Source organism: Mycena indigotica (genome assembly GCF_014461135.1).
Source record: "Mycena indigotica strain 171206Taipei chromosome Unknown Mind.scaff0006, whole genome shotgun sequence".
Classification (NCBI taxonomy): Eukaryota; Fungi; Basidiomycota; class Agaricomycetes; order Agaricales; family Mycenaceae; genus Mycena; species Mycena indigotica.
In genome coordinates, this window is record NW_023503005.1 from 2,526,413 (window position 1) to 2,534,190 (window position 7,778).

The following is a 7,778-nucleotide window of genomic DNA, read 5'->3' on the forward strand; positions in this document are numbered from 1 at the left end:
ATTTACGTTACACAGCAGCCACAGAAAAGGACGAGACTGTGAATCCATCCGACACATCTACCAATTATTCAGGATGTAATACTCAACCATTCAGTGGTTGGCCTGCAAGCGAACAACCCACAGCGCATAAAGTTACAGATGATGTCTTGACATTATCGCGCGCGACTCGATTAAGCGAGCCCTGGGCCTCATACATGGCAGTCTCCGGTGAGTATACAGACTTGGTTGGATGGACAATGCGACTCAATGCGCCCTCGTTGAAGCAATTCAGCAGCCTGTTGCATGCTTTCCACCGGTCTATCACTCGACTTGGAATATGCAGCTGGAGGACGCAGCACATGAGATGGATTTAATCGAGACTATGAATTTACTGTTTGTGAGTCCTATTTGCTTGTCCATATGAGACTGTCCGGTTGCTATCTTGCTCAAGCTAACGGTTTAAAATTAGTACGGTACACCTTATGCTCCTAAACACTCAGATTTCTAGGCGGTGAAGATGGACGGTGAATTGCATATAGGTCCTAACAACGGTTAGGTGATAGCCCCAGTGTTTATGCAAGTTTGTATGTCACTCTGTCGGTCGTTTCTGTATAAATGAACTCTTGTATGTATTCAGAAATCTCTTAGAACGAGTTCTACATGATTCAATCTAGTTACCAGGAGGAATTACCTCAAACCCGTCAGGGTGAATATCCTCTGCATCGAGAGAATCTCCAGACACGCGCTTACGAGTACTTGCCGCTCCTTTACGCTTCTCTCCATTCTCATCAGTCGAATCAGTTCGGGCGCTAGAACTGCCTGTAATTTTGTTAGAGGAAATCGAATATGATATACAGCCACCCACTTGCAATGTTAGTGCCGCCCGCGACGTCAGCGGAGGCGCCAACAAGAACAGTGGAACCATCCATAGTCGCTACTGTATCTTCGCGAATGGGAACCACAGATTCTTCTATCTTCGCAGCATAGCGCATGTCACGAGCGCTGACGAAGTCGCATAGATCGTCGGGAACACCGTTTTGAAGAACGGTGATCGTCACTACATTCGCTGTGGCGAGGCTGAGATCCAATTCATGACAAATGCAAGACATGGCTTACCAGTAAAGCAGTCAAAAACTGCCCCTTCCGCATCCTTCATCGCATAATGTTTGAGAGTAAACGTAACTTCGACCACGCTCCCAACCAGAGTGGACTTCATATCGTCTCCCGTAACAACAGAGTTATCCTCGTCGTATACTTCGAGAGGACGGATATGATGTTTCTTGCACACCTCGTTGAACATATCCTGGCAGTCGTCAGGGACGGTCCATTCCATTGCCCAGACGGTATCTGGTGAATCGGTAAGATTGATACACAGCTACCAACAGAGTCTTTATTCACCTGAACTTCCGTCTCGTTTCTGCTCAAATATCGCTTTGGAGAAACGAAGAACACTACCGGAGCCGTCGGTATGAACAAAATACCGCGACTTGTTGTTCTCGCAGATACCCCCTTGGACGCGATTGATAGTCTCGATCTGTCGCTCCCAATCAGGTTCGAATATGGTGTTTTCTACAGTCGAATCATAAGCACGATGCACATCCATAGCGAGATCACATACCTGGTTTCTCGAGTAAGAATGAAAATTTCGCCTTTTCTAGTTTGTCTTTAAAAGCAGAACGCCAAGATCCGACACCGTCCACGTAAGCCTGGGCCTCAGAGACGACGCCGACGACTGTCATCACCGCAACCTTGCCTCGCTTGCCGGCTTCGTCGATGAGGCAAACTACATGTCCGTTCTCTTTGCGCTTCCAAGAGAAATTGAGTTTCTTCGAGCCTAGGTAAAGAGGAGATTTGAGAAGGTTAGCTCGTAGGGCTGCAATATCTATGGTCGTTATGAGCCTCATTCGAGAGATTCCAGAGTACCGACCAAGCATATTGATGGATTGAGTTGGTTTACGAAGAGGTTCGTGGATTTGCAGGTCTATACAACGGCCTTAAGTAGCATCTCTCGACCTATCCTGCTTAAGGAACACAGCGAAGGCGCCTCCCACGAGAAAGAGTGCGAACCAGACTGTCGAGCAGGCTATGCAGAGCTCAATACCAACGAGAGCGGCCGAGAAGATGGAATGGTATCCACGAAAGAACGTGTGAACATAGCTGTCAGGACATTTGCCGAAAGGTCCCTCGGCCGGTTAACCCGACGGATGAGGGAAAATGTATACGCGGGGCTTGGTTTGCAGTGGTAATTCGCTGAGAACCCGAGGACGATATCGATTAGATTAAATCGCATATCTAACCCCGGTTGTCGCGTTCATCTAGATTCTCCTAAAGGAACGCTGAGGGACTCGGCCGACCACGATAGCAGAAGGTCAAGGTCAAATTCTCATACGCGCATTTTCTTGCTACGTGAATATACAGTCGACGGTGCTTTCTAGGTTCAGATAACTTGACTTTCAACCAATCGAATCAACTTGCACATCCTTTTCGCGAGCACTTGCCATTTCTTATGATATATCATCAGGAAAACGTACAAGGCGACGTCAGAGAGAGCTTACCACTGCCCACATCTGGGTACCATGAAAGCAAACGTCAGCCATTTGCTCGACCCGCCTGAGTTCAGCGACAACAGCATATACTCCTCCTTTGTCCATGTGAGACGGATGTGGGTTCGGATGGCCCCAAGGGATTTCTTGTTTCTGTTCTTCGCGTCCGGACAATGCCACATTCGACTCCCAGTCGATTGTATCCTGAAGATAGATGAGACAGAGTCAGGTGCGGATTCGAGGAATTGGCAGAACCCAAACAGTCTTGGAATCGCAGGTGATAAATATGCCGTCGGTCACAGTAGAGTGCATGCCAGAGGGCGAAATCCATGTCCACTTCACGGAGGTTTCATGCAACTAATACGGTCAGTTCCATACATCGTGACTTGTTCTTACCCTCACCGGAGCTGGGGCTGTTTCCCACTTCATAATAAAATTGAGAGAATTGAACGTGGCGTTGAATACGTTGCGAAGGTGTGAAGATCCCGAGGCAGGCGCATGAGTAGTCAGTCTCTAAGGGTGGTATTTTCACCCTGCAAGGAGCCCGATAAACCACTCACTACGCATCCGTCGACCATGTACGCGAACTCGTCGAGTTGGATTGGAAATATGATCTGAATAGGACGGTCGTCGCGCATATGAAGATAGGGTCGCGCGTAGCTATCTGGTCCAATAGGTCCAATAGGTCCCAGACGGAAGTCTTCGTGGAGAGTCAGGCTAGGCAGGTTGTAGAACATTTCACGATGAAAGAGGTGACATTTCATCGAACCCGAAACCAGCTCTTTTATATACCCGCAGAGAAGTCGAAGCTAGCTTGCCTAGAACCCCTTGCGAGTGAATGAGAGGGAAAAACAAGCATGATATTTGAGGTTATGTCTGGTTCGTCGACCAAAGAATTCAAAACAACGATGGAGCGTGGTAGTAGCTAGCAGAAATATACAAATCAATACATAGATGAACGAATCAGCGGTATTCGGTAAGCGAAATATGACTATAGATCAACAAGTCAGCGGTATTTGGTAAGCAGGATGCGACTAGGTAACAGTCGCTTTGGTTGGATGAGCCTGGTCGAAGTTCAGGTCCGGATTGGATTTCCACCAACTGGGACAGTAGTGAGACAGTTTTCGAAAGGAAGACCAGTGACTCACTTAATTAAGAACTGCGTGACCCCTGCGAGGCTTTGGAAGACAGCGCGAGGGTCGACTACAATCCCGTCTAGTGTGGCCAAAATCAGCACGTCGCCCGTGATAGACCTTACACGCAAAACCCCTTGAATATGGTCTCGCGGGTCGAGTAAGGCCTTGTTACGTGCGTCGTCTTGGTCGTCCGAGTTGAACATAACAGCAAGTTCGATGCCCTTGACTCGTAACAAGCTTGCGGGAGGGGGTAACATAGGCGATCATATATGCGCAGAAGGTCAGCCCGCCGATGAAGTGTAAAGCCGAACCGTATAGAACGACACCTCGATGCTCCTCCGTTTGCGCTGGCCTGTTAAGCCATAGGTCCGTCTGCAAAGACGATATAGTGACTTGGTCGCTCGGGACATCCCTAAGGACAGGGATGCGAACACAATGCGAAGACTTCGACTGACTCCCAAGATAGATCCCTACCCGGGAACGACCTCGATACATCTATAGCACAATCAAAAGGTATTCCAATGGGAACAACAAAAACTTACTTCTCGAGTGACAATCGCGATATTCCTCGCACGTGCAATAATCGACAGTTCTGGCAGGTCTGTTGTGCGCCACAGTAAACCATGATCCATGCTCGTGATCGAATACTTCATAGGCGCGTTAGGACAATTAATCGCATCGCATAGGTTGGAAGGAGGTGGAGAACGCGAACAAAGGAGACTTGAAATCCACACTTGCTTGGCGACCTATGAAGTCACGAGATAGTACCGCTTCGTCGAAGATCACTACAATGCGACCAGCGTCGTGGCCTTGAAATGGTCGGATTCGCATAGGACAGTCTTTCCCTGAACAGAGCTCGACCCGTTTCGTGTGCCCTGGACGAATAACCTTGATACCCCGTCGTTTGAGGTTGGCCGAGTAGCGGTGCATATCGAGACTCGGGCTCGTGCCCATACTACCCTCACGCATGTGAACTTCGTTGTTAAGCACATCGCGAGCGTTATTGTCGATGTAGGTCGACTCCGTCCAGATCCCAGAATGATATGTGTCGTTCGCGTGCACGCAGAGATCTTGAATATACAACACACCGGAACCTTGATGGACAAAGACGACGCGCCGGTCGGGTGCATTGTCATAATCGATATGACCGAAGATATCCTCGGCTCGCCAGACATGCTTGGGGTCTGTCATCTGACGATTCTTGTTGTTCTGAACAGGGGGTTTATTGCTGAATTCGATGATGCGAGAATCCCAGTAAGAGCCTTCGGGGTAAGCGGACACCATAACACAAGCCTGGGACGGAATAGACGCTTGGCGTGATTGGCTTGAATTCACGATATCGAACCAACCCAGCCGCATTCAACTTCGGTTCCAAGTCTGCCATAGCCCCAGCACCGACCCCGATTGTCAACGCCTGCAGATAAAAGAACCGCACAGGGTCAAAACGGGAGATTGTCAACCAACGCGCAGACTCTCCAGTGACACCCCCATGATAGGTCGTTATAATCGCAGCAATGTCGTATGCATGGAGACCGAAGAAATGGGCGAGTAGGTTCCGATAACGCGTGCGCAGGTAGAACTTCACCACATGATGAATGTATCGGGAACCCATTGAGGTCATGCGAACGAGCTGGGCAAGATCGAAATGTTCGAATATGTTGAGATAGATTTCGAGAGGGAAGCGCCCGTGATTATCAATCCCGCTACCGACTGTGATACGACAGACCACAGGAGTCGTTCGCTTTGGGCGGTATATCGAAGTCGGGCTCACTAGCTCCGTCGACACTGAATTTCCACTGGAATGCATCGATGCTAGAGGAACGCGAATTCAGATGTAACGCAAGATTCAACGAGCGAGGCAACGAACCTGAGGAAGTCCCTTGTCCGTCTTCGGGTTCATGGGCATTCAAATACGCCGTCTGTAGCGCGCGTGGTGGCTCGTCAAGGTCAATGACTGTACGCAGCATATAGTCGAGCTCTACAGCAGAAAGCACTCGATTGGCCGATTCAGGGGAACAGGAGCGATAGGTCATGGCGGGGGAAGGCTTTTTGGCTGCCAATTCGATGCTACTAGTGCCTTGTGGAGCCTTCGTTGACGTCGCAGCTGGTTGCTGTGGAGCTAGCTCGACTTCGAAGTCGCCTGCTAAGAGGTTAGACAAAAACTACATATAGGCTTGAAACTCGCTCGACTTACGTGGACCGATACTTGGAGGACTCGTCAAGAACGGTAACTGCGACGGAGCGATATGAGGCGGTTCAGATATCGCCTCCTTGACGGGTATAGACTGGGCGTCGATACGGAATATATCGACTTGCTGCGCGTTATCCGAGTCGGTTGCCATAACTTGTGTCGATATGAACCCCTGCGAAGAAGACGAGGGTACAGAAACGATAGAAGAGCACACTGAATTCGTCGACCGGCCCTTTTGAACTGCTGTCGCTGTTAAAAAGCGCGAAAAATACTCACTGAACCATATGTCATGCTAAAAGAGGAAAGGCAAACCTTGGTCGCTCGCCAGATCTAAGATGTCCCCTCTATTGAACGGGCACGAGCAGATCGAGCTGTTGATCGTCGAGCAAGTCCTCCCACGCGGGTCCTGGGTCGACCTTTGCTCGGGCCTTCTTCTTCTTTTTGGGTATCTTGGAACGAACCCCGCGGCTCAGAGACGACACTGCCCTTCGTGCGACGCCATCGCGCCTCGGCAGCGTCAAATCGTTATCCTTCTTAGAAGTGTCGTCTGAATTGTCAAGTACAGCCCAGAAGGCCCACAACATCTTCGGCCGTCGACCTGAATTCGCGACTCGTTGTCCCACCGACAAAAGCCGACTGAAGAACCGAACTCGTGGTCAAAAGACAAGAAAGAACCTCTAGATTGTGACAGGCCAGCAAACGGTCACAAAGGTACACAGTCGTGATGTCCAAAGTCACTCGCCTCTATTTGATGCAATCATTGCTGAGTAATACGGTCGGATATGGTGATTTGATAAGGCACCACAACCAATATAATATTTCGAATAGAACAAAAACCCGATTATATTCTGCGACAGAGTTTAGTCCCTCGTGTCGCAGTGCTTGTTGTTGCAGGCACCAGCCAGAATCCAATCAAAATCGATCCGACTCTTCAGCAAACGCGGTTCTGCTTCAGTACTACCCCCGAAATTAAATACGCGTACCCCTTTGAAGTCTCCCCATTGGCGGGAGAGGCGAGGACATTCGCGACCGCAGGGGCGACGAAGTCGGAAGCTTCCGGGAAGTAATTTGATCCACGGGAAGAGGGGACCTGAATTGCTTGACATGAAGTTGATATACCATGTCCAAGAACTGGGGTGTTTCCACCCGGGCAAAGCCAGGCGATCCGAAGTTAGGCGAGGGTAAGGACAGACGGCGTAGTACCCGCAGATGAAATTCATTTTGGAAGTGAAGCGAGCGGAGAATACGACCGGCAACACGCTATGAGATTGTGAAGCGTAAAGGTGAATCATAAACCTCTAAAGAAAAGGAAAAGGACAAGACCATAGCATTTAGTAATCTTATTCGCTATTCAAAAGGAGCACATACATGTTGTCGATGCGTGAATGTCATGCCTTGAGCGACGTGGTTCGTATAATCAGAGCGCTGACCCGTGTGTGGTACCCTATAAGAACTATCAGCATGCCTTTGGGTGACAACCCAGCGATACATACGATTCAAAACCTAGAATGACTTCGAAAAAGGTGCGCCACCGATTGACGGCCATCTGTGGGCAGACCATATCCAAGCAAGTGATAGAGAGCCTTTTGTCCTCGTCGGCAGAGAAAGTGAACAACGACAGAGGGACGGCGCCCATCACGACAGACTCCGTTTCCTCTAAGATGACCAGAAAGATATCGACCAGAGATCGATCGCTGGACCTATTACTTGCTAAACCACCGGAGAAGAAAGGCCCCAGGCGTTGGAGCATGCGTTCGCGGGTTACTTGCTTTGCGACCCGCATAGTAAGTCGAGTGCATTGCGCTAGACGGATGAACCGAGGCCATGGACAAGCCTGTAAGGTCCGTTTAACCAGATGTTCTGATTCGAAGAAAATGCTGGTGAGGTGGTCTCGCGACATCGAATAGGAACAGTCGATCGGATTGTGTG